At 45.1% G+C, this 7994-nt stretch overlaps 1 protein-coding gene across 2 annotated transcripts in view; it reads left to right on the top strand.

Annotated features, from left to right (window-relative positions):
• Window positions 1-4999: 4999 nt before the first annotated feature.
• The window catches only part of snap25b (synaptosome associated protein 25b), a 38390-nt gene continuing 35395 nt past the window's right edge, over window positions 5000-7994 (top strand). Inside the window, exon 1 of one of the 2 annotated variants that reach the window (XM_031580089.2) lies at window positions 5000-5138. The gene's annotated coding sequence lies outside the window, so the exon portion shown is untranslated. The remainder of the gene's footprint in view (window positions 5139-7994) is intronic. The other variant, XM_031580088.2, reaches the window with a different exon arrangement.

The following is a 7994-nucleotide window of genomic DNA, read 5'->3' on the forward strand; positions in this document are numbered from 1 at the left end:
AGCAGTGCCAAAGCCCTTCATTTGGAATAAATTCAACTCTGATTGCTCTGAAACTGCGTGTGAGGTGAGACTGACTGCTCTGCGGGTCCCTGGGTGTGTGTGTGTGTGTGAGTGTGTGTGTGTGTCTCTGTGTGTGTGTGTGTGTGTGTGTGTGTGTGTGTGTGTGTCTCTGTGTGTGTGTGTGTGTGTGTGTGTGTGTGTGTCTCTGTGTGTGTGTGTGTGTGTGCGTGTGTGTGTGTGTGTGTGTGTGTGTGTGTGTGTGTGTGTGTGTGTGTGTTTACTTCCTCTCTGGCGTGGAGAATAAACCCATCTCCTGCCACTCACTGAAAGCGCGGTGCACACCTGCGTTTGCTGACTGCGTACAGATCCCTTGCGGTGAGCGCCACCTGTTTTTGCACCACCCAAATGTCGGTGCCACAGTGCCCCGTGGATCTGGCTCCGCTTCGCGCTCAAACAGCGCTGAACAGGGATGAGGGAAAGTCACGGTGAAGGATATCTTGTTTAGTTCGAAAACACGGACGTTTTTAAAGGGCGTTTCAGTTTGTTTTTCTCCTCTTGTGTCCCGGCTTGCAGACATTTCTCTACCTCCAATGACCTCATCTGCCCAGCAGGGGGCAGTGCCATTCTAGAACATTTAGAACATTCTTAGAATGCTCTTAACATTCTAAAGTGCTACCATGCAGATTGCCAACAGTGCCGGTGTGCAATGTATGTATTTCCTCAACTACATTTAAAAACAGGGTGAAGTACATGCTGCAGAATAAAGAAACAAGTGTACTAGTGTATATATACGAAAACCCAAGAATATCATTCTTTTCTAGCAGGAGGAGTTGAGCAGGTCTGCTTGTTATGAACTGATCCGAAGTGCTCAGTATCAGCCATCAATAAGATGTCTACAGGGCTGTTAATAGATTCTTTCAGAGGGACTTCAGAAGTGCACTCAACACGATGATTGGGTTGCATGAAGAGAGAGAAGTTTGTTTCCATGTGAGACATTAGGGCAGGACTAACAAACAACCTGCTATTGACATCAATCAGGCGGACTGCAGTCCGTGACTCACACACTGAGGGATTCTGTTCTCCCCAAACTGATGTTCTCATGTTTGCCTTTTTATAGCCTGGCATAGTGTTCATCGTGTTTGGCACACGCATCCACACTCCTAGCTGCGCATGATATTAGTAGCGCAGAGGTGAAGCAGGGCTAGTGTTGATTTAAAAAAACAGTGCAGTGTCTCCGGATCAGTCAAAACCAAAGATCATGTTGATTTAAGAACCAGTGCAGTGTCTCTGGATCAGTCAGAACCAAAGATCATGTTGATTTAAGAACCAGTGCAGTGTCTCTGGATCAGTCAGAACCAAAGATCATGTTGATTTAAGACCCAGTGCAGTGTCTCTGGATCAGTCAGAACCAAAGATCATGTTGATTTAAGACCCAGTGCAGTGTCTCTGGATCAGTCAGAACCAAAAATCTTGTTGATTTAAGAACCAGTGCAGTGTCTCTGGATCAGTCAGAACCAAAGATCATGTTGATTTAAGAACCAGTGCAGTGTCTCTGGATCAGTCAGAACCAAAGATCATGTTGATTTAAGACCCAGTGCAGTGTCTCTGGATCAGTCAGAACCAAAGATCATGTTGATTTAAGAACCAGTGCAGTGTCTCTGGATCAGTCAGAACCAAAGATCATGTTGATTTAAGAACCAGTGCAGTGTCTCTGGATCAGTCAGAACCAAAGATCATGGAGTACCATAAAGGGGGTGGTTCAGGGAGCTCTGGATAACAATCTTAAATTAGATCCCCCTTTTTTCTGCGTCCCTCATCCACGTGACCTCACGTGACCCCTCTGAAAAGGCTCGAAACTTCATCCTTCACTGCAGAGATAACCAGCAGTCGAGCAGATGGATGTCATCCACTGTTGCGCTCTTTGAGGTAATGTTGTGGCATTTCACTATTTGGGGGCATCTCCATTCTGCTAAGTCAGCAGGTCTCGCGTTACCCTGAGACGAATAATAATGCACAGCGGGGTGCAATACGATCATTCATCTGTACCTTCAGGCTGTTATTGGCAGCTTTTTGTGTCTATTATTTCACATATGCTACTGTCTCAGTAGAGAACTGAAATATTTGGATGTCCTTTCCACAGTCCCCCGGTGATACACATGTGCTCTTAACACCCTTTCAACTTATAATAATAATTTATTTTATTTGTAATGCACTCTTCATTCAAAAGAATCTCAGAGTGCCAACATATTAAAAACTAACTATAATAATACAATAAAATAAAAATGAATTAACATAAGCATAATAGAAAACTTTTTAACATTTTAACATACGATTTAACACAAGGCCAGAAATGCCTTCCTGAATAAAAATGTTTTTAGTCCAGCTTTAAAGGAGTCCAGCGTCTGCGTTGCCCTTAGGTGGTCAGGGAGGCTGTTCCATAAGCGTGGCAATGCCGAGCAAAAGGCCCGGTCGCCCATGGTGCCTCAACTTATCCCAAACTACTGCCTCATCGGTGAGACGACTTTCTACACCTCAACCCATCCCACAGTGACACTGAACCTCACTGTGACCTCAGATGTTTGATTGGCCAAGGGTGCCAGTCCTGGAATCATGGTTGACCATGGTAGCTGAAAGAGAGAGTGCTCAAAATGCCAGTCACTCTTAACATTTAACAACAGCAGCTGATGGTAGCTGAATGAGAAAGTGTTCAAAATGCCAGTCACTCTTAACATTTAACAACAGCAGCTGATGGTAGCTGAATGAGAAAGTGTTCAAAATGCCAGTCACTCTTAACATTTAACAACAGCAGCTGATGGTAGCTGTTCAGCGACGCTTGGGAAAGGAAGGCCCAGTCGGAGGCGTCCACGTTGGTGCCTGTTTTCCTTCCATGCTGACCTGGTCAGGGCACTCCTCCTTCTGTGTGAGTATGAGTGAGTGTGTGTGCGTGTGTGTGTGTGTGTCTGTGTGTGTGTGTGTGTGTGTGTGTGTGCCTGAGGGGATGAGGTTAATCTGCTGCACAGCACAGGCAGGTAATTACTGTGGTGACGAGGAGACACCCAGGAAAGACACACTGACCTCTCGCCGCCGCTAATCCAGGAGGAGCAGGAGGAGCAGGGGGGGGGAGGAAGACGAAGGAGAGAGAGAGACGAAGGAGAGAGTGGTGGAGCTGGAGAGGACAGAAAGAAAGGAGTGAAGAGACAAGGGCAGAGAAAGAGGGATTGAAAGGTGAAAGAATGGAGAAGAGGGAAAGGAGGAAGTGAGAGGAGAGAGATGGGAGAGGACAGAGAGAGAGACATGGGGGACAGAGACAGGAGGGAACCAGGGGTCGAGCACAGACAGAGAGAGAGAGAGAAAAACAAGAGCAGAGAGACAGGGTCAGGACAAAGACTGGAGAGCAGAGAGACAGAAAGCACACATCCCCAGGTTAGAAGACAGAAGAGTCTTACCTGATGAAAGAGTTGGATCACAAGAAGAGGAGAAGAGAAAGTGTATCTCCCACTGGCAATGCAACAGCTGTTCTTTCTTGCATCTGTAATTTAGTGCCAGTTATTTTCCACGATTGTTTGGAGAGAAGATGCCTTGAGAGGCTGGTTGATTTTTGTGGTTGATTTTACATTCTATAGCAGTTGTTAGATAGAACCTCATGTGCCTCCCAGTAATGCATGCAATGTCAAAAGCCCGTGATCATGGGATATTTCATTAGACTAATCGCAATTGTCTCTCCAATGGACGAACAAAGGAGGTCCTATTTGTGGATGTTCATCATGAGAGCTTGTGTCTGTTCCTGCTGATGTCCAATAGCAGCTCATATCTGGGCATGTTCAATAGCAGCTCATGTTTGGGCATGTTCAATAGCAGCTCATATCTGGGCATGTTCAATAGCAGCTCATTTCTGGGCATGTTCCTGCTGATGCTCAATAGCAGATCAATGGTGTGAGAGTTTCTGCTCCAGCTAATACGGCACTTCTGCTCTCCACTGAGCATCATCTCAACACCCCAACACAGAAGAGGGCTCTGGTAATTAGTCTGAATGGATGCATGTGTCTCTCCCTTTTCAAGTCCTGTGGCTTTCCCCTTGTCAGAGGCCTAATTGGAGTGAATGCACATTTCCTCTGGTCTGTGCGGCCCTTTCAACAGCCCGCTGATGCTCCGACAAACGGCAGAATGCCTTTTATAATTAGCTGTCATGTCACTGGCCTGCACCTGTCTTTATATGGCAAACTGATTCAGCTTTCACTCTGTGGCTCTCACACGCACACACACACACACACACACACGCACACACACACAGAGAGAGAGAGAGAGAGAGAGAGAGAGAGAGAGAAACAATGAGAGAAAAGGAGCAAGAGAGAGACGGGGAGAGAGTTTGTGTTGGCTGAGGAGGTGGGCAGCATGCTATTTTGTTGTCCTGTTAGAATCCTTTTACACAAATAAGAGCTATTGATCCAGATGGCTTATCTGAGTGTCCGCCTCTCCTTCTCAGCCGTGTGATTGTCTGCGCTGATACCACTTCAGATGGGGATCAGGGGACAGAGATACTTGCAGAAGAAAGCACTAGATTAGGCAAGGCAAACACAAACATGCCATACATTAGCATCCTGTTATTTAACCTTGACTACAAATATTTGTTTATGTATTTATTTATTTATCATTTGGTGTTTGTTGTATGAATACTATGTGTCTTTGACTGATAGCTATGGCACTGCAATTCTCATGATTTAGTTATTCTAAATGAAGATACATTTTCACTCGAAATCACCGGAAAAACATAGATGGTTCTTCAGGTTTAGGCTTGGACCTTTGTTGACTCCAGCCAGCCAAAAGGCAAATCCGATCCATGACTTTCGCAAACTTAGTATTGTTCAGAACGGACACCGTGTATGACATTAATCTACATGCACTGCCCGACACGCAGATTACATGATGGCAATTTTGCCACGCCCTCCATTAAGGAGCCATGACGTCACACTCGGTGGCCATTTTTGTTGAAGGCGAACCCTTTCGCTTGCCATCGTAGTGTCATTGGAGAGGCAACCCATTTAGAGCGATCCGTGTGGTCCTTGTGCAGCAACTTTACGCCGAGCCGAAAGAAAGGGAGTCGAAAGAATTCCATCTGAAGGCAGTCCACTGACACTAAGGTTGGTGTTTAACTGATTGCTACTGCTGCTCCGATTCATACTTAAAATCTATAGACTCAGTATTGATTTTAGGTAAACTTATGTTAAATTTGTTCTGTTGATAATGCCTTCGAATTCACTTTGAGGCGTCGTTTAAACCTTGCTGGCAAAAAGTGAACGTCGAGGTTGAACTTAGAATTGTAAGATATAGGCAAAAAGCGATTTGATGTTGTTAAAAGGATTTTTTATTTTGCTGTGGAAAGTTGTTTGGCTTCATAGCGAACGAGAGAAAATGCTTCTATTAGCGGAGACGCGAATGCCTCTCAAATGCCTGTTGCAATGAAAATCCTCACCGGGTGTGGGCGTTTGCATTGATTTGAGTACCTTGGACAGCGCTCCTGTACTCTGCTCCTGTTCGGAGAAGACGCTCGTTGACCACTGAAGCAACTCGATTTTATTGAGCTGTTCCGGTCAAAGGTCGTTATAGTTCTTAAGGAGCTTCTTTTGTTAACTTTAGAGACAGAGAGATGGAATTGAACATGTGCCCGTGTATGTCAGTGATACAAGGTCGATTTCAACAGAGAAGGTTTTGTGTCATTGCCTTGCATTGTTGACATAGGGAGTTTGTCCATGGGTTATGAGTTGAAAAGCGAGCGTATTTCACTCTTTTATAGGTGCAAAGAGAAGTAAGGAGCAAATGAAATCTACAGAGGAGATCGCATAAATGCATTCATGAGAATGTTTTATTCACCAACGGATTACGCATATTGCAACACTTTGCGCTTCCTCTGCTCCTGTAAACTTACTACATATTTACATTTGAAAGAAAACACAAACAGTCCAACACATGAAGGAGTTCCGATGCCTGTTTTTAAGCTAGCCCTTCGCGAGAGACAACGTAGACACAAGCCAACAATATTTAGTGGGCTATAAATGTAATGAAATTAGTTAGCTGTTTTATTGCCCCTGTGGTCAATGTTGACAACGCTGTGATGTATGAATCGAAAGGCATTTCTTCCGTGTATTTCAGGGTCACTACACTGTAAATACTTTGTAATAGCGGTGGCTAGTGTTTGGAAGCGCTCCAAGACCATATTCTCTTTAATAACTACTCCGTGCCAAAGGTGGACTCTTTACACTTCTGGGCATACAATGTACCAAGGTAGCCATCACAAGATTAAAGTCTGTAAGGAGTACATTATTTTTTATTTTTCCAGGCCTACTTGTTTACGGGGTTGTTTATTTACACCGCCTGTTGGCTCTCCTTTTGTTTTTGCCCGCTTTAATACGGCTTAAGCAGGTATTATTCCCCGACCTCTCTAGAACAATCTCCCGGGGTTCCTTTGGAACTTCCGTTTACACGGAATAACGTTTCATTTTATTAGTCTCCGTACAGTAGAATCATGTCTCCTTTGGCATGGAGCAGGGTGTTGCTGATTTAGAGGGTTTTTTGTTTGTTTGGGGTTTTTTTATGGCGCACATCCATTTTGTCCAGTCTGTGTGGCGGAGGAGACACTAGGTGGGGCACGGCAAGCAGCCCTGTGGCCCAGGCAAAACTGGACACACCCTCCTGAACGGAACGGCACATTACACTCTCAGTTAATGGATTCCATCACTAGCCTCCTAACACAAACATGGCACACCCAACAACCACACTTCACACACAGACTGTTTAATTTACTCACTGATTCATTTTTATAAATACCTATGTTTTATATTATTATGTACAGTATCTCCAAAAATGACAAGAATAGGACATGGTGTGGAACAGAAACTGGTGGGGGGGGGGGGGGGCTGACATACAGTACAGCGCGTGCCTAGGGGAGGGGTTATTGTCATCTCAAGACAGTGAAGGTCAGTGTGTTCAGATTTCACTGGATGTCAAGCGACGCAAATGGAATTCATAATGGCTCCGAGGGAAGTGACCCTGGTGTAGTCTGATACGTCTGTGGAAGGGGCGTCTTACCTCCACCCAGCCTCCATTCATTTGGCTTTTTCTCCTTCCTTTGTAAAATCCTGAGCAATTCTTGCCGACTTCAAGCCTGTTACTAAGATATCAGTGACTGTCTAGGAAATCCTATCTCTTTCTAGTGATTGCTGAGGTCCACATCAAAGGAGACATTAAAAAGGTTACAGTTAGAGGTTTTGTGTACTGGCCCAACCGTACAGTGCTTACATACAGTACATTAGAATGTACAACTTTAGAAAGCGGGAGAGAGTTTATGCATGTTTCTATTGACTGGTAGCTCTGTGTGTTTGTGTACAGAAAAGTGTGTTTCTTGTGTTTGTTTTGGGGTGAAAATATATAGTTTGTCTATGCTTATTATACAGCGAGAAAGAGAGAGAGAGAGAGAGAATGAGAACGAGAAAGAGGGAGATGACATGTAGACTGAGGTGTGTGTGTGTGTGTGTGTGTGTGTGTCTGTGTGTGTGTGTGTGTGTGTGTGTGTGTGTGTGTGTGTGTGAATGTGTGAATGTGGAATTCCCCTCGGCTTGCTGTAACAGTAATAATGAATCATGCATCGGCTCCTGTTCTCCCATGAACACCTCTGGCTTTCTAGCTGCTATCCTTTCTGTGGAGACCAACCAGGAAAGGGGTCAGCCCACCTCTCCCCCCTGTACCTGTGTGTGTGTGTGTGTGTGTGTGTGTGTGTGTGTGTGTGTGTGTGTGTGTGTGTGTGTGTGTGTGTGTGTGTGTGTGTGAGTGTGTGTGTTTGTCTGTCTGTCTGTGTGTCTGTGTGTGTGTGTGCGAGTGTGTGTGTGTGTGTGTGTGTGTGTGTGTGTGTGTGTGTTACGCAAGTGGGCACAGCCAGGGCTGGTAATCGACTGCCTTGTCCAGGCGAGGCCTACTCCAGCAGATTAGTACAGTGGGTTTTA

Source organism: Clupea harengus, chromosome 14 (assembly GCF_900700415.2).
Source record: "Clupea harengus chromosome 14, Ch_v2.0.2, whole genome shotgun sequence".
In the NCBI taxonomy this organism is placed as follows: Eukaryota; Metazoa; Chordata; class Actinopteri; order Clupeiformes; family Clupeidae; genus Clupea; species Clupea harengus.